At 36.2% G+C, this 25,212-nt stretch overlaps 1 pseudogene; it reads right to left on the bottom strand.

The window, feature by feature from the left end:
* Positions 1 to 2,592: 2,592 nt before the first annotated feature.
* Positions 2,593 to 3,864, bottom strand: LOC118934490 (receptor expression-enhancing protein 3-like; annotated as a pseudogene).
* Positions 3,865 to 25,212: the final 21,348 nt, after the last annotated feature.

The following is a 25,212-nucleotide window of genomic DNA, read 5'->3' as shown; positions in this document are numbered from 1 at the left end:
GCCTACACAGAAGAAAAATTAGGAAATTGCTTTTCAATGCATATTAACTTCTTAATTTTCCTGATAAATTAAAATAAAAATTTAGTTGATTCCAATTAAAATTACACATTGCTGATACTTAATATATCTTCTATTATTTTTAACAACACAGAAATTCAATCATTCCAGAAGCACAAACTTATGCCAAATGAACATTTATCTAACCAATGTTTTACAGAAATATGGAATATTTATTTACATACTTAATAACACTGTAGAAATCTTTGGTGGTGACATATGAATTAAGTTCCCTGAAAACACTTTAATAATTTTGTTCCATCAATCTGTATAGTCAAGTATTTATAATTAGTAATGCTGGCAATATCACTTTCTAGCCAAATCAATATATATATAGTGAATTGTGTGGAGGGAATCTTATGCAGGACTAGTTGGGTTTACATAATTAATTACTTTACAATAATGCTTATTTCTGGCTAATTTTTATACTGGAAAAAATATAGTAAACTAAAGAATAGATCAATTCTTACTTCAAAAGAAACTTTTGAAATAGTTAATATTATAGAATAAGTTGAATGTATATATAATAAAACAAAACACCAGGTCCAATGTCTGGAAAAACTGTTAACAGCTACCAAAGCAGCTCCCTAACTAGGCCTGCGCAACATCTGATGTCCATTCACCAAGTGTTGGTGGTAGGAAAGCAAGGCACAGTGGCCTAGGGATAGATTTTACCTCTTTTTAAAGAACAGACTTAAAAGCAGAAGAATGAAAAATGACCTGCTCCACCTTAAAAGAAACAAAAATGTATGTTTATTATACAAAGTTCAAAGAAAAGGGCATGGTAACATACATATAAAAGATAAGAAGCATGATTTAAGGAATAGAAGAGAAGGGAAACAAAATAATAGTAAAATGACATCATTATATATTAAATATAACTGGAAATATATCAGAGGAAGCATTGTGAATGTGAAGAGAAACAATTAAACAAAAGGGCATGCATTACCTCTTTGAGACTGGTGTCTTTGATTTGACATTTTAATTCTAGAAGTGAAGAGGGAACAATTAATTCCTCTAATTTAGAACAGTATTTATGAGTTTACTATAATTAAATAATAGGTTTAATACTGAGATTAGACTTGAAAAGATAAAATGGTACAAATCCACCCCCACAATTAATGTTTTTGATACAAAGCTCCTTACATGACCTCTTCAGGCAATTTGAGATGACATTGCCTTTGCATAGGGAAGACAACCATGGTGTAGCATTTATACTGGTAAATCTAATACTAGTCAATATAAATAAAACTCTCTTCCAAGAGTTTATAATCAGAATTCATAGGAATCCTGAACACAAAGTTTCTAGAAACTAAGAGGCTAAAAATTAGCCAAGGTAAAGGTTAAAATATTCATAGAATTAAACTATGAGAGAAAAGATGTTGAACGAATTTTTACTTGGTGTTACATATAAAAAATGTTAGATAATCTAGAAAATATTTTAAGACTTGTTTCAAGAGAAAACTATGAATTATACTAAGGTCCTCCTGAGTAAACATTGTCTTCTCTGCCAACACTTGGAGGAGGTCTTGAATATGTATTGCCAGCTGGCTTCATTTCTTAAAAGGTAGAAAGGTCAAAGATCTCACAAATCTCTTCCACTGTTTTTTTCTTTTGGACAAACAAGTATAACAATCAAGTAAGTTACCTGAACAAGTACTACTGTACAAATTTAACTACTGATCACTAGAACTATCAGCAAGAATATATTTGCATAGAGTTCATAATGCACAGTCATCAGTGCAACCTAAAAGAGCCTTAAAGGTCAGTCACTCAAAATCTCTCAGATTAAAAAAAAATATTTTTCTAATGTCTATTTTAATAGCTTTTAATATGTAAGATTAACATCTGTATTTTTCACTGACACCTATCTTCAGAAAATTATCACAGCCAGAAGAGAAGTGACTCAAATCATTCTAGTCAAAACCAGATTTATACATCAGTAGCACGTGTCAGTGCCAAGCTTGTGAATGAATTGGCTGTTAGATAATTTCATGAATCAGAAGAGACCTAAATGCTGTACTGATCTCTGACTCTTTCATAAAAGTTACCACCTTTAAAAGCTGAAAATGTAACCAACGATAACAAAAACGTGCTAAGTTCACCTACCAAGTAGAGCTACATATGGAAACTGGCTATTGTTCGACATAATTTCTTATCTGTACAGAAGATAATTAAAAATAGTTAAAATTAAACAATTGCCTATATTTTTATATGATTACAATCTAATGAGTTTAACAAATGAAACCCACAGGAAAAGACATGATGTAATTCAAGGCATAACTTGTCATGTCAGGATGTGACAAGTAACAATAAAGATAGTGTCCTTAAAACTTAAAATAAATGCACAGTCATAAAATAAGTAAATGAACAAAGTGTGCAAAACTAGTCAGGCTGGAATAAAAGTGCTATGTCAATGCCAAGTTTTCAAATAATTATTTCAAAAACTTACAGTTGATGATGGAAAACTAGAAAGTATTGAAAATGTAAAAATTTAAAGAATACATAAATATCCTTTGTCTTACATTATGCCCTTGCACTATTGGCTTAGAGGCCTATTAAATTACTATCCTTATATGATGTCTATAACATAAATGGAGGTAAATGCAATGTCACAAAGGCTGATGTATCTTGAACCATAAAAAGACTCTTTTCAAGTATACTGTGGGTCTGTGTTTTATCTTATATTCAGGCACTCAGTGTTGAGGAATTTGAAAACTGGTAACACAAATTCCTATTATTTCTGACATATATATTTATATATGCTTTTCATAACTATGTTTAATAGTCATATTTGTAAGTAATTGTTAAAGAAATAAAAACTTTAAACTGATTAAAGTAAACCTTATCACTGCCACAATTTAAAGAAATATTTTAATATATAAATCCTGAATATGTAATATTAGAAAAAAAGTCAATGTATTAGAATAATTTGTATTGGGATTCTTGAAGTGCATATGACTAAAAATACACCTGTGGTCTCTTCTTCACTTTATATTTTAGTGACCCATACCGCACCTCTTTGCGGCCTTTCACGGTTTTCACAGATTTCATGCTTTGTGATCTTCGAAGCCCTTTGTGGGTTAACATCTCATCATCTGAATATGGCCCATCTACTTCTTCATCAGTTTTCTCATCTCCGTCCTTCAGTGGAATTCCATAACCTGCTGATTCACTGGAGGCCATTTTACTTTTCCGTTTTGTGTCTGGTAGAGGTTGGTATGGTCTTTGTCTCACAGGCTCATCAACTTGGATAGCTGTGAGATCATGCATACTGAAACTTCGTAAGCGTTCAGTTATTGCTCCTTGGCTCTTTACTGCTGCAGTAACAGCGGCAGTCGCTGCTAAGTTTAAACCTTGCCACCCAAAGTTTACCATGGTCTCATAGCCTCGTTCCTTTGCTTGTACAATATAATCATCAATCTCCCTTTCCTTTGAAGAAAGAAGTGGATGAAGGAATTTTCTATGTATTAAACTTGCTCCTTTGGTATAGGGAGAAAGCAGCCATATGACAAAAGCAATCTTAAGCTCATAGTACAGAGGGAACCAAGCAACTGATCTGCTATAGTTTCAATCACAGTATAAAGGGCAAATCCATCAAACATATTCCTTCACGGTTTTTGTTTTCACAGCTTTGTATGAATAATATGCAGGGTAAAGCATTCCAAACACCAACACCACTGCTCTGGAGATCATCCAGGACACCATCTTCCCAGGCACTCGGACCCCGCCTCGGGGGCGGGTGGGCGCCGAGCGTGGTGGACAGGCAACCAACGGCAGGCCGCATGCTTGCCAGCTCCGCGGGCTCCTCGGAAGCTGGGCCTGGTGTGTGCATGCGGCGGCCGGTCCCCAGCCCGTCCTCCTATATTTATTTTAAGAAAATATTAACTTTCCACTGTAACCACAGGATATTTGGCAGAACATTTCAGAACGTGCAAACTATCGGGAATAAAATAAAATGATAAATATATTTTTTTAAGTATTACTTAGGGATACTTTGTATTTGACATTTTATCCCACATTTTCTTTTAGCAACTGATTTATTATAAATATATTCTCATGCAGGAAAATCAATTCCAGAATCCTCAAAGAATTTTGTCAGGATCTCTCAGTGAATAATTTAATTTTCTCTACTACAGTCAAATACGTTTAATATCAACCTCCAAATTCAGCGGTTTTTAAAATTGTCATTCATGGTGAGGAGAGGTCATTTGAAAACCTGCTAAATCTGAAAGCATGGATTGCATATTACTTTGAAATCCAGTTAGTTGTACTAAACAGAACCTTCAGTCCCAACAGTTATATAGCATTTTTGTGGGTAATCACACACACACACACACACACACACACACACACACAAATGCATACATACACACATTTTCTTAAGGTATCTTAAGCATCACAAACACTCTAATACTATATTTCAAGTCATTTCAGTCTTTTGCATGTTTACATTTCAACAAGAAGACTGAGTTCCTATACAGACATCATCTTGCACAGCTGATCTCTCTTTTACCACAATGCTGCTATGTTGCTTTTTCTACTGATATTATGTTTTGAATTTAGGGAAGCAAGGACCTGTCATACATATATGTTGGAAAAATTATATCTAGAAGCAAAATTTCGTCTTTCTCCTCTATACTTACATAGAGAGACACAACATACCAAATACTCAGATTTCCAAATACATTAGCATAGCTTCCTGTTGAACGGTTATATAATTTAAAACACATCAAAAACGCTTCTTTTTCTGTAGGTTTTTACTGTTTAGTTACATCACCAAGATACCCAATAGTGTCTACAACGTGTTGAGCAAATAAAACCTGATAATGAAACAGAAAAAAAAAACATAAAGACCTACTAGGGTAAGTTAGGTTGGACAATACTAAAAGAACATAATTCTGTGCTACTCAAACAATACTGGTGGACACAAAAGTAAAGTTGAAGTCAAATATTTTATAAACTATACTGCAACTATACTTTATTATTACTTCTCATTCCATTTTACTGTTCTGAAATAGCAGACATGTTCATTTCCTACTTTTAAGATCTCACTGCTGCAAGCAGCATTTCATTACCTGCTTTATGAAAAATTTTTTCATGATTGCAAACTAACTATGAAACGAACACATCTTGAAATAAATCTCAAATGCCAAAGGAAGTTGTTCTGTATTCTCACATAAAGACAAAATATTTGTCAAGTGTCAATAGAGCAACCATGTACCAAGGGACAGATAAGGATGTGCTGAGCAGTCAGAGCCTTTATTTTGTCAGAATTGGCGTAAGTCACAAAGTTAGAAAGAGTTCTATTTAAGTGATCACACTTGCACAAAGAATCACAACTGTTTGAACATCCAAGCCACAGAGGATATTTACAGGAAATTAGTTATTATAATAAACACCTCTTAGAACTGAAACAGAACTATTAATGATATCAAAATGGAACAGAAGAAGTAAACTCACAACCCTAAGACATATGTCCCGTTAATTATAAAAATGCATGTATTATTACTGTTTTCCTTTATAGACAGAGGAAGGGGTTTCTTGGAGATTCTGACTGGCTGCATACAAGTTTGGCATTTATTACAGCACTTTTAGTTAAGCACTAAATGAGAAATTTGGAGGATAAATCACCCTAGGCTGTGACTTTCAGTTATGTGATTGAAAACTCCTAGTTCGCTGTAGAATCCTCTGTATTATCATCAGCCATCATCTCCAAATCTTGTGAGTGTTTCTCACAAGCTTCTTTGAACAAATTCTCCTCTGGAATTGCTTTAGGAATATTTTCATTTGCTCGAAGATGCTCTATCAGGTTTTGCGGGTGCCAATCCTGAAGGGCTCTTTGACAGGCAGGGGCCAGTTCCCAGCACTGGTGCCAGTATGTTGTGGATAGGACTGTTGCTTTTCCTCAGTACACTGTCCCAAGAGTAGTTCTTCTACCTGCCCTGAACCGGGTCCCTCTATGCTCATATCCTTCCTGCTGAAGGCAGTTTCCAGTGTTGGGCGAACCTTGAGAAGGCTAAACCACCTCCAGCGTAGCCTCCGGATCTGTTTCACATCAGACTCCTTCTTGCCAGACACTGACATCGTGGCAAGAGGAAAGATAAAAGCCTTCTCTCACAGAAAGGAAATGGAGCCTTTGTTATCTCTGTTTCTCTGCCTCTTCTGTAGAACTAACAAAAGCACAAGTGCTGAAAGCAGTCTGTGTTCTTCCTCCCCTCCCCCTCTGCCTGTGGTACAAGGCGAATTCTCCTAGCTTTCTAGCTGAAGTAGAAAAGGAAAGCAGCTACCACAACACACTCCAGCTGCTAGATTGCATGATCACAGCCCTCCCACTCGGGACTTGCAAATATCTAACCCAGCTTTTTCCTTACCCAAGTACAGTAGCTGTAGCGTAAAGGCAAGTGAGCAAAATCAAAGTGTTTAATCTCACTTCCTTCTGGATTCCCTCCACTCACCCCACCCCATGCCAGATTCGCTTCCTGGTAGCCCACTTCTAAAAATGTGCCACTTTGTCCCAGGAGAATTTGTAACAGAGCATTCATTATGATCTATTTTGGAGTTCCTGTTATCTAGGTAGGTATCATTGCAAGGAAACTTCTTAGAGTCAAGATCTGTGTTGTGGACCTATGCATTCCTCACTGTGCCTAAAACACTATGTTGGACATAGAGTAAGCAAACTGGAAATACAAGGCTGAATGAATGCCATGTTATAACAGAGGGGAAAAACTGTTTTGTATGTTCATTTGTCCTTTATTTTAGTACATATATTGTACATATAAGTGAAATCATATGATATCTGTCTTTCTCTGTCTGATTTATTTCACTTAGCATTAATACCCTCTATACCCATCCACATTGTTGCAAATGGCAGGGTGCCTTTTCTTTTTTCTTTTTTTGAGAGGGCATCTCTCATATTTATTGATCAAATGGTTGTTAACAACAATAAAATTCTGTATAGGGGACTCAATGCACAATCATTAATCAACCCCAAGCCTAATTCTCAACAGTCTCCAATCTTTTGAAGCATAACGAACAAGTTCTTACGTGGTGAACAAGTTCTTACATAGTGAGTAAGTTCTTACATGGTGAACAGTACAAGGGCAGTCCTATCACAGAAACTTTTGGTTTTGATCACGCATCATGAACTATGAACAATCAAGTCAGATATGATTATCCATTTAATTTTTATACTTGATTTATATGTGAATCCCACATTTCTCTGGTATTTTTTTTTTTTTTACTAAAATGCTGAAGTGGTAGGTAGATGCAAGATAAAGGTAGAAAACATAATTTAGTGCTGTAAGAGGCAAATGTAGATGATCAGGTCTGTGCCTATAGCCTAAGTATTAATCCAAGCTAGACAAGGGCAACAAAGATCCACGGATGCAGAAGATTTCTCTCAAAACAGGGGGGGGGGGTGAGGGTGTCTTTTCTTTTTATGGCTGAATAATATTCTATTGTGAACATGTACCAACTCTTCTTTATCCATTCATCTGTTGATGGACACTTAGGTTGCTTCCGTATCTTGGCTACTGTAAATAATGCTGTAATAGGCATAGGGGTGCATATATCTTTTCAAATTTGTGTTTTTTCTTTGGATAAATACCCAGAAGTGGAATTACTGGGCCATATGGGTATTCCTATTTCTATGAATAGATGCTCAACATCGTTAATCATCAGAGAAGTGCAATTAAATCCACAGTGGCGTATCAGCTCACACCAGTCAGAATGTCAAGATCAAAAAGACAAGAAATAACAAGTGTTGGCAAGGATGTGGAACCCTTATGCACTGTTGGTTTGAATGTAAAATGGTGCAGCCACTGGAAAACAGTTTTGAGGTTCCTTATTTTTTTCTAGTTTAATCTAAAGCCTGTTTCCTAATTTCAGAATGAAAACTTAAAAAGAGGAACATAGCATACAATGGTGGAACAGTTTATTTTGTTTGTGATTTTTGCATGTGTATGCGTGTGTATATGTATGTGTGCATGTGGTGTGCTATTTTTGACAGGCCCTTTTACATTGAAGGGTATTTTTGGTCTCTTAAAAGTCTGCTTCCAGCACCAGATACCTCATAAATAATAAAGAAAGAACATATTATACAAGTGAAGCAGGAAAAAGCTGAAATTGAATTATCTGTAATAGTTGACAGTTACAGATGAAAAATCAAAATTTAAATTCCACAAGAATTTTAATCATATTCATTTTCTAAATATTTTAGAAAATGAGAAAAGAGATGCTGGGAAAAACGTGAAAGAGAATTTAGAAACTTCAACCTACCAAAAAAAAACCCAAGTTTCTAAGTACAGAACAGTATGGTATTTCATAAATGCAAAGCCTGTGGTGCAGATTTCAGATGGTGTTTGTGTGTATTTGTAAAAACACAGAAAAATAGGTGTACATATAATATACGCCAAATCATGTCCCGTAGATGTTAAAAATTTCAAGCACTAAATTCTATGGCAAATAGTCAATAAGATAATTTTTTCCTATACACTGTGCAAGTACAAAGATAAGCACACAGACGTTGACAAAGACACACAGGCATATATATATGTGCTGATAAGCACATACATATGTGCACGCACACACACACACACACACACACACACACACTGACTTGACATACCTAGAAATTTTAGAAAGTAAATAACCTTAGTCTCTACTGGAGTCTAACAATTGAATGAACATACAAGTCAGACTTATAAAATCAGTTATCTATTTAGCCACATACTTAGGCTTTAAGAAATTCATTCAAAACAATACTTATACACATATGTACATGCACTATGTACATTCCTGTAATCATCACATAGAGAAGGAAAGGTGAGAATCGTGATTGATCAGAAAAATGCAAGGAAAAACTAAAAGTGAAATATTTCCTATCCAACAAATTGCCACAAATTAAAAAGCCTAAGGTACCAAGAATTGGCTAGGATGGAAGGTTATGTAATAAGAGTTACATTTAAATGATTAGTAAAGTCATTTTGCTAATTAATAAAGTTGAAGATGCACACATCCAATAACCCAGGGATTCCACTCCCTGCTATGGGACTGAAAGACACTCTCACATATATGCATGAGGAAACATGTACCAGAAATGTTCATTGCAGAATTTCTTGTAATAGAATGAAACTGAAACATAAAACAAATGCTTACCAATATGGTAAGAGAAAAATATGTTTTTATATAGTCATACAATAAAATGCTACACAAAATGGAAAATAAACTAGAGATAAATCAGTCATTATGGAGATAAATTTAAAAATCATACCACCAAGTAGAATATCTTGCTTATTCACAATAAAGTGTGTAAGGAAGTAATAACTGGGAGGAAATTTCCCTTATGACAGCAGTGTTTGTGGTACAGAAGAATATTTGAGACTTTGAGAGAATGAGACTATACAGTGAGATATGAAGGTAAAATGTTAAGACTTACTACATGACTACATTAAGCAGAACAAGTCAATATGTGTGTATATATATATATGTGCTTTGTGTACATATACATATACATAAATATACATATGTATATACCCACACCCACAGATTTAATGAAATTCTTATCAACTCCCACAAAGATTTTTGTGGACATACACATACTTTTAAAATTTATAAAGAAAGGCACAGTTCCTATAATAACTATTATGGTTTTAACGTTTGCATCCCCCAAAATTCATTTGTTGACACCTTGAACGCCAGGGTGATGGTATTAGGAGATGGGACCTTTGGGGGTAATTAGGTTTAGATGAGTTCATAAGGGTGGATCCTGCATGAAGGAATTAGTGCCCTTATGGGAAGGGGAAGAGACACCTGTGTGCTTTCTTCTTACAGCATGTGAACATACAGTGAGAAGGAAGCTCTCTATGTGCCAGAATGAAGGCTGTGACCAGAACTTGACCATGCTGGCAACCTAACTGAAGACTTCCTAGTCTCCTAAGCTGTGATAAATAAATGTCTGTTACTTAAGCCACCAAATCTGTGTTATTTTGTAATAGCAGCCCACACAGAGTAAGACAATAGCTAAAATAGTCTTGAAAAAGAATCACACTACCCAATACCCAATAGTAAGTACTTCTACATGGATGCAGCAGTCTAGATTGTGTGATATTGGCACAGAGAGCTATACACAGAGCAGTAGAAAGTAGAAAAACCAGAAATAGACACACAAAAATATGCTCAACTGATTTTTGACAGTTGCAGAAGCATTTAAATGAGCAACAGATAATCCTTTCAACACATATTGTCAGAGAAACTGGACATCCACAGTAAAACATGAATCTTGACCTAAATCTCACACTTCATACATTAACTCAAAATGCACCATCGGCTTATATATAAAATGTAGAACTGTATAAAAGTTTTAGAAACAGAAAATATAGGAGAAAGTCTTTGAGATCTAGTGGTACACAAAGAGTTCATAGACTTGAGACCAAAAGCATGATCCATAAAAGGAAACTTTGACAAACTGGACTAGGTCAAAGTGACAAACTTTTGCTCTATGAAAGAGCCTCGTAGAACGTTCTTAAATGAAAAGACAAGCTACAGAGAAAATATTTGAAACCACATACCCAACAAAGGATTATAACCTAGAATATATGAAGAATTCAATGCTATAAAAAACAATTCAATTTAAAAATGGACAAAAAGCATGAACACATATCACCAAAAAGGGTATAAATGTCAAATAAATATATGAAAAAGATGTTCAGCATCATCAGCCAGTGAGAAAATGCAAATTTAAATTACAATGAGATATGACTACATATTTATCAAAACTGCTGAAATAAGAAAAGTGACAATACCAAGTGCTGGTGAGGATATGGAGAAAGATCACTCTTATGTTGCTGGTGGGACTATAAAATGGTACAGCCATTCTGGAAAATATTTTGACAGTTTCTTATAAAACTAATTATGTGAACACCATATTACCCAGCAATTTGTACTCTTGGGTACTTTTTCCCAGGGAACATAAAACTTATTTTCACACAGAAACTGTGCACAGATATTTAGAGCAGCTTTGTAATAGCTAAAACCTAGGAACAAAGTAGACATATTTCAACAGATGAATCGTTAAACAGGACTATGGTATATCCATAACATAGAATGCTATTCAGCAATAAAGATAATGAGTTATTGATATATACAATCTGGATAAATCTCAAGAGAATTGTGGTGAGTGAAAAAAGTCATTCCCAAAAGTTTAAATATTGTACAATTTTATTTATATATAAAACTGGGTAAATGGAAATTTACTTTACTGAAAGGAAAATATAAAAATGGAGAACAGATTAGTTCTTGCCAGGGACCAGCGACAAGAGTGGAGTGGATTTGGCTATAAAAGGATTCATGCAGTTAAAGAACAATTATTTTTATCTCCTCTGTATCCATGACAATATCCAACATGCTGGTTGTGATACTGTACTATAGTTTTTTGTTTTTTGGAAGGTAAATTTCCTTTATTTTTATTTTTAATTTTTATTTTGATATCATTAATCTACAATTACAGAAAGAACATTATGTTTACTAGGTTCCCCCCTTCACCAAGTCCCCCCCACATACCCATGCACAGTCACTGTCCATCTGCATAGTAAGATGCTGTAAAATCACTACTTGTCTTCTCTGTGTTGTGCAGCCCTCCCCGTGCCCCCCGATGCATGAAACATGCTAACCGTAATGCCCTCTTTCTTTTTCCCCGCCCTTATCTCTCCCTTCTCACCCATCGTCCGCAGTCCCTTTCCCTTTGGAAACTATTAGTCTATTCTTGAGTTCTATGATTCTGCTGCTGTTTTGTTCCTTCAGTTTTCCTTTGTTCTTATACTCCACATATGAGTGAAATCATTTGGTACTTGTCCTTCTCCACTTGGCTTATTTCACTGAGCATAATACCCTACAGCTCCATCCATGTTGTTGTGAATGGTAGGATCTGGTTTTTCCTTATGGCTGCGTAATATTCCATTGTGTATATGTACCACCTCTTCTTTATCCATTCATCAACTGATGGACATTTAGGCAGATTCCATATCTTGGCTATTGTAAACAGTGCAGCGATAAACATAGGGGTGCATCTGTCTTTTTCAAACTGGAGTGCTGCATTCTTAGGGTAAATTCCTAGAAGTGGAATTCATGGGTCAAATGATATTTCTATATTGAGCAATCTGAGGAACCTCCATACTCCTTTCCACAATGGTTGAACTAGTTTACATTCCCACCAGCAGTGTAGGAGGGTTCCCCTTTCTCCACAACCTCGCCAACATTTGTTGTTGTTTGTCTTTTTGATGATGGCAATCCTTACTGGTGTGAGGTGATATTTCATTGTGGTTTTAATTTACATTTCTCTGATGATTAGCGATGTAGAGCATCTTTTCATGTGCCTGTTGGCCATCTGCATTTCTTCTTTAGAGAACTGTCTATTCAGCTCCTCTGCCCAATTTTTAATTGGATTATTTGCTTTTTGATTGTTGAGGCGAGTGAGCTCTTTATATATTTTGGATGTCAGTCCTTAAACAGATCTACCATTTATGAATATGTTCTCCCATACTGTAGGATACCTTTTTTGTTCTATTGATGGTGTCCTTTGCTGTACAGAAGCTTTTTAGCTTGATATAGTCCCACTTGTTCATTTTTGCCTTTGTTTCCCTTGCCCGGGGAGATAAGTTCATGAAGAACTAACTCATGGTTTATGTCTATGAGATTTTTGCCTATGTTTTTTTCTAAGAGTTTTATGTTTTCATGACTTACATTCAGGTCTTTAATCCATTTGGAGTTTACTTTTGTGTATGGGGTTAGACAGTGATCCAGTTTCATTCTCTTACATGTAGCTGTCCAGTTTTGCCAGCACCATCTGTTGAAGAGACTGTCATTTCCCCATTGTATGTCCATGGCTCCTTTATCGTATATTAACTGACCATATATGTTTGGTTTAATGTCTGGAGTCTCTAATCTCTTCCACTGGTCTGTGGCTCTGTTCTTGTGCTAGAGCCAAATTGTCTTGATTACTGTGGCTTTATAGTAGAGCTCGAAGTTGGGGAGCAAGATCCCCCCCACTTTATTTTTCCTTCTCAGGATTGCGTTGGCTATTCGGGGTTTTTGATGGTTCCATATGAATTTTTGAACTATTTGTTCCAGTTCATTGAAGAATGCTGTTGGTAGTTTGATAGGGATTGCATCGAATCTGTATATTGCTTTGGGCAGGATGGTCATTTTGACGATAGTCATTCTTCGTAGCCAGGAGCATGGGATGAGTTTCCATTTGTTAGTGACCTCTTTTATTTATCTTAAGAGTGTCTTGTAGTTTTCAGGGTATAGGTCTTTCACTTCTTTGGTTAGGTTTAATCCTAGGTATTTTATTCTTTTTGATCCTATTGTGAATGGAATTGTTTTCCTGATTTCTCTTTCTATTAGTTCATTTTTAGTGTATAGGAAAGCTACAGATTTCTGTGTGCTAATTTTGTATCCTGCAACTTTGCTGAATTCCGATATTAGTTCTAGTAGTTTTGCAGTGGAGTCTTTAGGGTTTTTTTGTGTACAATATCATATCATCTGCAAATAGTGACAGTTTGACTTCTTCTTTACCAATCTGGATTTCTTATATTTCTTTGTTTTGTCTGATTGCTGTGCCTAGGACCTCCAGTACCATGTTGAATAACAGTGGGGAGAGTGGGCATTCCTGTCTTGTTCCCGATCTCAGAGGAAAAGCTTTCAGCCTCTCGCTGTTCAGTATGATGTTAGCTGTGCATTTATCATATATGGCCTTTATTATGTTGAGGTACTTGCCATCTATTCCAATTTTGCTGAGAGTTTTTATCATGAATGGATGTTGAATTTTGTCGAATGCTTTTTCAGCATCTACGGAGATGATCATGTGGTTTTTGTCCTTTTTGTTGATATGATGGATGATGTTGATGGATTTTGAATGTTATACCATCCTTGCATACCTGGGATGAATCCCACTTGGTCATGGTGTAGGATCCTCTTGATGTATTTTTGAATTCGGTTTGCTAATATTTTGTTGAATATTTTTGCATCTTCCTTCGTCAGGTATATTGGTCTGTAGTTTTCTTTTTTGGTGGGGTCTTTGCCTTGTTTTGGTATTAGGGTGATGTTGGCTTCATAGAATGAGTTTGGGAGTATTCCCTCCTCTTCTATTTTTTGGAAATCTTTAAGGAGAATGGGTGTTATGTCTTCTCTGTATGTCAGATAAAATTCCGAAGTAAATCCATCTGGCCCGGGGTTTTTGTTCTTGGGTAGTTTTTGATTACCGATTCAATTTCGTTGCTGGTAATTGATGTGTTTAGATTTTCTGTTTCTTTCTGGGTCAGTCTTGGAAGGTTGTATTCTTCTAAGAAGTTGTCCATTTCTCCTAGGTTTTCCAGCTTGTTAGCATATAGGTTTTCATAGTATTCTCCAATAATTCTTTGTATTTCTGTGGGGTCCGTCGTGATTTTCCTTTCTCATTTCTAATTCTGTTGATGTGTGTTGACTCTCTTTTTCTCTTAATAAGTCTGGCTAGAGGCTTATCTATTTTGTGTTTTTCTCAAAGAACCAGCTCTTGTTTTCACAGATTTTTTCTATTTTTTTATTCTTCTCAATTTTATTTATATCTTCTCTGATCTTTATTATGTCCCTCCGTCTGCTGACCTTAGGCCTCATTTGTTCTTCTTTTTCCAATTTCGATAATTGTGACATTAGACTATTCATTTGGGATTGTTCTTCCTTCTTTAAATATGCCTGGATTGCTATATACTTTCCTCTTAAGACTGCTTTTGCTGAATCCCACAGAAGTTGGGGCTTTGTGTTATTGTTGTCATTTGCTTCCATATATTGCTGGATCTCCATTTTAATTTGGTCATTGATCCATTGATGATTTATCAGCATGTTCTTAAGCCTCCATGTGTTTGTGAGCCTTTTTGCTTTCTTTGTAGCATTTATTTCTAGTTTTATACCTTTGTGGTCTGAAAAGTTGCTAGGTAGGATTTCAATCTTTTGTAATTTACTGAGATTCTTTTTGTGGCCTAGTATGTGGTCTATTCTGGAGAATGTTCCATGTGCACTTGAGAAGAATGTGTATCCTGTTGCTTTTGGATGTAGAGTTCTATAGCTGTCTATTAGGTCCATCTGTTCTAGCATGTTGTTCAGTGCCTCTGTGTCCTTACTTATTTTCTGCCTGTTGGATCTGTCCTTTGGGGTGAGTGGTGTGCTAAAGTCTCCCAAAATGAATGCATTGCATTCTATTTCCTCCCTTAATTCTGTTAGTATTTGTTTCACATATGTTGGTGCTGCTGTATTGGGTGCATATATGTTTATAATGGTTATATCCTCTTGTTGTTCTGAGCCCTGTATCATTATGTAATGTCCTTCTTTATCTCTTGTTACTTTCTTTATTTTGAGGTCTATTTTGTATGATACTAGTATTGCAACACCTACTTTTTTCTCTATGTTGTTTGGGTGAAATATCTTTCTCCAACACTTGACTTTTAATCTGTGCATGTCTTTGGGTTTGAGGTGAGTCTCTTGTAAGCAGCATATAGATGGGTCTTCTTGCTTTTTTATCCATTCTATTACTCTGTGTCTTTTGATTGGTGCATTCAGTCCATTTACATTTAGGGTGATTATTGAAAGATATGTACTTATTGCCATTGCAGACTTTAGATTTGTGGTTACCAAAGGTTCAAGGTTTGCTTGTTTACTACCTTACTGTCTGACCTCACTTGCTTATTGAGCTGTTATAAAAACAGTCTGATGATTATTTATTTCCCTTCTTTTTCCTCCTCCTCCATTCTTCATATGTTGGGTGTTTTGTTCTGTGCTCTTTTTTAGGAGTACTCCCATCTAGAGCAGTCCCTTTAAGATATCCTGTAGAGGTAGTTTGTGGGAGGCAAATTCCCTCAACTTCTGCTTGTCTGGGAATTGTTTAATCCCTCCCTCATATTTAAATGATAATCGGGCTAGATACAGTATCCTTGGTTCCAGGCCCTTCTGTTTCATTGCATTAAATATATCATGCCATTCTCTTCTGGCCTGTAGGGTTTCTGTTGAGAAGTCTGATGATAGCCTGATGGGTTTTCCTTTGTAGGTCACCTTTTTACTCTCTCTGGCTGCCTTTAATAATCTGTCCTTTTCCTTGATCTTTGCCATTTTAATTATTATGTGTCTTAGTGTTGACCTCTTTGGATCCCGTCTCTCAGGAGTTCTGTGTGCCTCCATAGTCTGAGCAACTATTTCCTCCCCCAGTTTGGGGAAGTTCTCAGCAATTATTTCTTCAAAGACACTTTCTATCCCTTTTTCTCTCTCTTCTTCCTCTGGTACCCCTATAATGCAGATATTGTTCCTTTTGGATTGGTCACACAGTTCTCTTAATATTGTTTCATTCCTGGAGATACTTTTATCTCTCTCTGCATCAGCTTCTATGCATTCCTGTTCTCTGGTTTCTATTCCATCAATGGCCTCTTGCATCTTATCCATTCTGCTTATAAATCCTTCCAGAGTTTGTTTCCCTTCTGTAATCTCCCTCTGGACATCTGTGATCTCCCTCTGGACATCTCTAATCTCCCTCCGGACTTCATCCCTTAGCTCTTGCATATTTCTCTGCAGCTCTGTCAGCATGTTTATGATATTTATTTTGAATTGTTTTTCAGGGAGACCTGTTAGGTCTGCCTCTGAAGATCCTTTCTCAGGTGTAACTATCTTGGACTGGACCAGATATTTTTGACTTTTCACGGTGATAGCAGTGGCTGTAGGCAGGTTGCAGTTGTGTCAGCTGGGAGAAGAAAGTCCTTTCCTGCTTGCTGGATGCCTTGCCCTTCTCCGCTGCCTGTGACGGCTACCTGCACTCCTGCAGCAGCCACTGGGTTAATCTCCTAAGCAGCTGTGGGTGGGGTGTCTGTCAGAGCAGCGCGGAGCTCTACTGGGAGTGGCAGGCATACCAGGTGCACTCCTCCATGCTAGCGGCGACCCTGCTGGGCAGCTGTGTTGCATCAGTGGCCTTTGGTTCTGGCCCAGGCGGCTGTGCATTGGGATGGGATTCCGGTCAGCTCCTGGGAGCTTGCCTGGTCCCTCTTGCTCATGCCTTTGTGGGCTAGCAGAAGCCTCTCCTGAAGTGCATGTCTCTGGCTTCACTGCCGCTGGTGCACGCGAACCGTGCCCGGTGTGTTCAGTCTGCCCCCGGCGTGTCCTCCCTCTCTCCTGCTACTGGGTCCGTGTGTCGGGGTCCGCGTCAGTTGGAGGAACAACTGGCAGACTGCCTACTCCTGTGAGGGGCTTCAGAGCTGCACTGCCTCTGTTTAGGGTGCCTAAGTTTCCCCGGTATTCCCAGCTGCTGGGACAACTTCGTCCAGCTATGGGGTCCCTGTCCCTTTAAGACTTGCAGAAGGCACTCGCTTTTCTTTTGTCTCAGGGATGCCAGTTGTGGGGATCTGCCCACAGGTTTTGCTTTTCCGTTTCTCTAATATCCAGCACCCCGTGCCCCTTGTGTCTGTGTTCTAGGTGTGGATTTCTAGAGATAGTTGTTTAGCAGTCCTGGGCTTTCACTCCCTCTCCGTTCTGACTCCTTTCTTCCTGCCGAGTTTTGGGGTGGGGGAGCATTCGGGTCCCGCCTGGCCGTGGCTTGTATCTTACCCCCTTCGTGTGATGCTGAATTCTCACAGATGTAGATGTTTCCTGGCTGTTGTTCTGCATCCACTGGTGTATCTTTTAAGAATAGTTGTATTCATTGTATTTTCATAAATATATATGTTTTGGGGAGGAGATTTCCTCTGAACTACTCATGCCCCCATTTTCCCGTGATCCTTGGTAAGTTTCAAGCTGCAGTCTTGGGCCATTTCTCTCTTTCAGACTGTACTATAGTTTTGAAAGATGGTACCACTGGGGAAAACTGAGTAAAGGGTATACAAAATGTCTGCATTAATTATAACAGGAGCATGAAAAGATGTATTAAGAAAAGTGTTTAAATTAGAAAATTCACCATAATGTAGAATAACTATGGAGTCATGCATACTTAGGGAAAGTTAGGAAACACTCAGAAAATACAACTCAATTAAATAGTCAAATTCATGGACTCATAGAGTAGAATGATGGTTGTCAGGGTCTGGGAAAGTGGGAAATGAAGAGTTCCTAATCAATGTTCATGGAGTTTTAGGCAAGCAAGATGAATAATCTCTAGAGATCTGCTGTTCAACATTGTACACTTAAAAATTTGTTACAAAGTAGGTCTTACGTTACGTGGTCTTATCACAAAAAGTTAAATTTCAAAAAGAAAACAACAGCATTGCAGGAATCATCTCTTTTACAAAGTATCTGACTATTAAAGTAAATTAAATGTATTGATGAATGTATTTATCATTTTACTAGTTTGGATAACTGTGATGAAAGATAATCCTGAGAGAATATTCCTAAAGTTTTGTTTAATAAGAATAATTGTGGACCAGGTATAGTTTGTACTTTTTTATTGCTGGACTATCAGTTGTCATGTTGAAAGCACAACTTGTACACAAGAGCTAGGCAGACAGCATAATTACTGGATGATATTGGCAGAACCTAGATGATTTTCTATTTTAATTAATAATAATGTGTACATTCTTTGAGACCTAACTCTGTGCAAGGCACTTTTCTAAAAACTATCCAAGAATTTTACCATTTAGACTACCAAGTAGTCCACTTCCAATGATGGTAGGATAGCTCTTATTGAAACAGCTTTCCTGCAGATAATAACTGTAACTGTGGACAAAGCATTAAAAAAAAAGTACTTAAAGGCTACTAGAGAGTGGCAAAAAGCAAACAGAAACTGGAGAGGAGTTTATCCTTTGAAAAAGGGAACAGCATTAAGTTCTCCTTTTATTATGTTTTTGAGCCTGAGGGCCGGACACCTCACACATATGTAGGATAGCTACACCTTGGATATAAACCTGTAGTCTTATTGCTTTCAAGAACCAGGGAATATGGTTCAGAGTAACCACAAAAGATGGAAGGGAAAGGAGAAGAGCCTAATAAGAGACAAAGATGGTCCCTACAAATTCTGAGTATAAACATGACCCAAATTTCTTGCTGAATTATGCATCTGTGGTGCTGATTCTAGAACCCAGCTAAGGCTAAATGAGCTGCACAAAGATATAAGCTGCTTCAACTGCAAGTATGACAGATTTTAAGGTTTGACTTCAGCTGAGATAAATGACTACTAACAAATAGGAAAAAAAATGGTATTCTGTGAAAGAATATGACAATCCACCATCGATACAGATGTGTTCTCACAATATCCAAGATAAATTCCAAAGTATCAGACATATTATGACCACAAGAAAATGACCCATATTCAAGAGCAAGACAACCAATGGAGGTTAATGAAGCTGATGTTTGCATTAGCAGATAAGAATTTTGAAGCAGCTGTTATAACTATGTTCAGGAACGTAAAGAAAAGTGGAAAATAGTAGACAAATAGAAGTCATTAAGTAGAACCAAATGGGAAGTTTGGAGCTGAAAATAATACAATATTTAAAATTCAAAATTTCCTGGATGGGCTTAACAACAGAAAAATATAACAGAAGAAAGAGAGAATCTGAAGATAGAAATCTAGGAAGCAGCCAATCTGAAGGACAGAGAGTAAAATGAATTTAAAAGAGCTGCATTGATCTGTGTGACAATATTAAAACATCTAATATATATACAATTGAAATCTCAAAGGATAGAAGAGAGTGAGTTGGGCAAAAAATTATTTGAAGAGACAATAGCCAAATATTTCCTCAATTTGATGAAAAACATTAAGTTACAGACTCAAGAAGACCCATAACCCCAAGAAGAATAAATACAAGGAAACCACATTTAGGCATATTATAAGTAAATTGTTGAAAAAATAAAGAGAAAATGGAGAGAGGAAATCCTGACCAGTAAGTTCTTATCAAGAAAAGAAATGGAGGCTCAAAGACAGTGGAACATCATATTTAAGATGCTGAAAGAAGAAAAAAGTCAACATAGATTTCTATATTTATAGGAAGCATCCTACCAGAACGAAGGCTTGATACATACATTTTCAGAAAAATAAAGAGAATCCACCACTAGTAAAACTGTACTACCAAAAAAAAGTACTAAAGGATATCTTCAAGGTAAAGGAAAATGATACCAGATAGCAGGTGTACTCTTCAGGAAGGAATGAAGAACAGTAGAAATGGCAAGTGTCTAAAGCAATATAACTTTAAATACAAATTTAATATGTTTAAGTTACATATAACTCGTCAGAGCAAAAAGGAAATCTAAATGGAGGTTATCTGGGCATTAAAGGATAAAGAAGTTTTAATAAATTAGTGAAGTTATTCCGCATTAAGCATACGGAATATGCATTCACACTACTAAGTTGAATATGCATTGTCATGAGGAGTACAGTGAATAGATTAATGTGTTTTGTGGTATAACATACATGGGCAAGTCAATAAGAGTGGTAAGTATCTGTAACTAGTTGAATTGTAACATATATAAAATGTTGAATCACTATATTGTACACCTAAAACTTTTATATTATGTCAACTATACTTCAATTTTAAAAAGGCTGAATGGATCACCATTTCACTAGAATATCTCTTGTGTGTCCCAAGGTTGTCTTCTGCTCTATTTTGTTTAACAGTTTCTGTGAAAGACTTGAATGGGGGCATAGATGGTCATTCACATATGCAGTGAAGCTGAGAGGGTTATCAAATATATTACTTGACATACATAATATGCAAAAATCTCTTAGCAGACTGAGAAAACTGGCCAAATCTATAGAGATTTAATATTCTTCAAATTTAACAAGTACAAAATAGAGTGAGATGTTTTATAAATTTGTATGAGCATTATTTCAGGATTTTATTATCAATTCATTCTCTGAGCTGCAGTGTTTTCATCTGCAAACTGAGGTGAATGGGTTAAAATATTTCAATGGCTCTTTGAAATTCTAAATGCTATGATTCTTTTTATCAATAATTAAATGTGACTACAAAAATAACCAATGTGATCTTAGGTAAATTAAGAAGGCTTTAACATATAGAAAAGAATGGTACACCGAATCTACTCTGCTGGTCAGACCACACTTGGGCACCTTTCTTCTAAGAACATGGTGAACTGAAGTTTGTACAGGTGGAATGGATTTGACGGTAAAGGAAAAGGAAGCTATGTTAAGTGAGATATCTTGGGATATTGCTCTTCATATTTCAAAGGCTTTCCACTGTACTTAGGATGAATTACAAAAAAATATAAAAATTAACTATGGCCTACAAAGTCCTACCTGATATGGCTCATATTATCAAAGTCAAACATAGAAATGTATCCATGGGACACCTCAACCAGTGACGGTCCATTAAAGACTATCTTTCATAGGCATAAAACTAAAGAGAAAATTTTGAAATAGACTTTGATGATGTTCAGAAAAGGGAAGAATAGGCCCCTCCAAATGCCCTGCCTGATAAATGCTACTCTCTAGCATCACCTTGATTGACTCCATCTCCAGCTCACTGAATTTCAGGCCCACTGGCTTCAGTCCCTTAAATAAACCAAGTTCTTTCCAATCTCAGAGCTTTCACAGGTTTGATTTCCTTTGCCTAGACAACTCTTGGCAATTTTTCAGATGGCTGAATCCTATATTTCAAGTTACAGTTTAAAAGTCACTTCCTCAATGAAATCTAAGATATACCATTCTAAATCAAGTCATCTTGTTATAATCCTTTTAATTAATCATAGAACCCTTTAGTCATACTCTTTGATGTTCTTTCATAGCATTTTATAATGAGTTATAATTGCATATTCACTGGACACTCTGAGGTCAGTAATGTATTTATTTTTCAGTGGAGAGTTTTACATCTGGAATCCTTTGTTCATTGTTTCCTAGAGCAATTTAAATGAGTTTTCCTAGAGCAAAAGCCCATACATAGAAGAAAGGGCAAGAGGAAAGAATCAGAGAGGTAAATTGTTTGCATAACAAATTGAGAGCGGTTCTGAATTTCTAGTCACAGTCTGAGAGAGTGGGAATGATGTGCCAGAAAAATGGGGGAAGGAGATATAAGAAAATTGAAATTAGGTAGGCAAGGTATATGAACCGGATCAATAGTGGAAGAAATGGGCAATGAGAAATCCCCAGCTGTGGTAATGGCCAAGGGATTTTAAGAACACAGATCAACATTTTGGTGGAGAGTGAAAATGAAATGTTACCGAGAAAGTTGCATGGTTTCCTAAAATGGTCGTTTAAAGCTTGAGTTCTAATATTTCAGTTTGGTGAACATGTGCACAATGTCAATGTAACTTCTTCAAGTTACCAAGAAAAGTTAGGGTGTGTGCCCCATATCCCTCCAAGTGAGAAGCACGGATGGACAGAAGGAGAAGACATGCAAAGATGGGAAATCTAGATCATTCTCACTATATCACATGCACCAGGCAATTTACATATACTATATGATATTCAGCATAATCTTTCAATGTTGCATTGTTACCTTCATTCTAATGGCTGAAGAAACCAATTACGAATGCTAAATGAAACTGTCCAGGGCTTACTTAGTAAACCGGTGGAACTGAGATACTATCTGGCTCAAGAGTCTGGGTTCTTCCTCACATTTATCTATGGCTAGATAATTCTTCAAAATTAAATTTGATGAGACTGAGGAAGGAATGTTAAAGCACCATGGTCTTCACATGGAGAAATGGGCTGACTGATTCAAGAACCATATATATAAACTTCTAACATAATAAACTGTAGTAAGTAAAATACATAAAACATAATCAAGTGAATCATCACCTTCTGGTTGCTAGATACCAAATTTAAAATTCCTTATTAATCTAAGCAATTTGTAAACTTTGTATATCCATTTTAATTCCTAAATATCGGAAAAAAAGCCTGCTCTTAAACTTCATTAATATTAATTATGGTATACACTTGCATTTCTCGGTGTTAAGTTTGCTAAAACTAAAAGGCACATCAAAGCTTTCTGTTGTCATTCTTTTCACCACCAACTTCCCCATAAGCACATTTAAATGTTTTCCCAAAACCAAACCAAAATTCTAACATAGTCAAAAGCAATTTCAGGTGAAATCAAAATTCAACTGTGGCAAAGACCTAACCATCATTTCAAGCCTTTGTGAATCTTTCTACTACATGAGAAATCGCCACTTTAGAATTTTGATCTAAACTGGGTTGTTAGACTGTGTCTTTTTCACCTTGAGTCAACCTATCTTCTTTCCATTTCAGTCCTTTTGAGCTGTCCTGTGCTATCTTGATAGATTTCAACTAGTCTCTCAAGCTTAGGTCAACTTGTCCTCTCTTCACAAGTCTTATACTGTTTGTTCTGAACCACTCCCACCCCACTCCTCACCCCGACCCAACAGGCTTTTCACCACGCCTTCACAAGTTCATGAAAATTTCATCTCATTCCACCTTTCCATGTATCATTTTCCCCCTTTACCCACCCCGCCAGACACTGTAGTAACAGAATTTTCACCTCTACATTTAACACTGCAAATTAAAATTGGTTCTGAGAGGCGTCAAGACTCTGTAGAGCTGGAATGCTTCTTTGTTTAAAAAGAACAGTAGAACTCATTTATTTACACCAAGATTCTTGGACTCCAGTGGGCTTTCCAAACAGGCTAATGACCAAAGGAATGTTATATATTACTGTGGATAATTTCTTTTAAATTAACAGAAATGCTAAACATGTATAAAAAATTAAACTATGGGTTCTATAGGAAAACAGATCTTTTGAGAAAATGCATTTCTTTCACATCAGAAAATGTTGTTTAACTTCCTGCATTTCATACAAAGAAGATCGGAAAACACTGACCATATCTAGTCCTGTTAATTTCTGATATTTCTGTAACATTATTATAGCATGTTGTGGTGAAAGTATATTCAGAAGTGCATATAATAATGTAAAATACAGTATATATAATATATATATAGGATTTGTATATATGTGCATATATGTATGTATAAAAATTACAGTTTATATAGCATTTTATATATATAGTGTTTATATGCATATGGACATATAGGTATACATATGAGGAGAACTGTGCATATACTTATTTACATATATACAGCTGATCTTCATTTTTCATGAATTCCATATTAATCTACTCCCTAAAATCTATCTGTAACACCAAAAACCTATACTCACAGGGCCTTTGTGATCAATTCCAAACATGTACAGAACAGCAAAATATCTGAGTCACTCAATGCATGTATATTTTCAGCTGAGATTAAACACAGCAGTGCTCTCACCCTTTTTGTTGGTGTTCTTACACTGTGAATAAGTGCCCCTTTTGCAGTCTATTAACTGCCACGATTTTAGCATTTTTGTGCTTTTTATTGGTGACTTCACTGTTTAAAATGGCCCTTAAGCATAGTGCTAAATTGCTGATTTGTTTTGTAAGCATAAGAAGGCTGTGATGCGCATTAAGGAAAAACAGTGTGTGTGTGTTGGATTAGTTTACTTCAGGCATGACTTGTGGGGCTATTGGCCATGAATTCAATGTTTATGAATCGGCAGTTGATATAAAATAAGGTATCTTTAAACGGAAGCACACATAAAACAAAATTATCTATTGATAAGCTGATCAGGTGACATAGGCTCTTCAGAACTCAGCCCTAAATTTCACCAAGGAGCCATGTCTCAGTATTTGCTAATTCAGTGTTCACAGTGACTTTGCAGGACATAACTACTGCAGATAATGATAACTGACTCCATGTACATGTGCATGTTTGTGTCCTACAAAAAATGGAAGACTGAAAATGATAACAATAATGCAAATGCCAGCAAACCACAGTTAAACAGACCTAAATATATTATCGGTCAGCCACATTAGAAATTTAAGAAAAAAAACCAACCTAGTATATATTTATCTAGTAGGATAAAATAGAAGTTCTAATTTGTGTAAATTAGCCAGAATTTCTAAATTGTGTAAAATCACCAATCTAAAAAGATATATGCACACCTATGTTTATCACAGCATTATTTACAATAGCCAAAATATGAAAACAACCTAAAAGTCCATCAAAAGATGAATGGATAAGTAAGATGAGGTACATGTACACAATGGAATGTTACTTGGCCATAAATATGAGTGAAATCTTGTCACTTGTGACAACATGGATGGACCAAGAGAGTATTATGCTAAGTGAAAAAAGTCAGACAAAGACAAATACTGTAT

Source organism: Manis pentadactyla, chromosome X (genome assembly GCF_030020395.1).
Source record: "Manis pentadactyla isolate mManPen7 chromosome X, mManPen7.hap1, whole genome shotgun sequence".
Taxonomy (NCBI): Eukaryota; Metazoa; Chordata; class Mammalia; order Pholidota; family Manidae; genus Manis; species Manis pentadactyla.
This window is presented reverse-complemented; position numbering and strand designations above follow the sequence as displayed.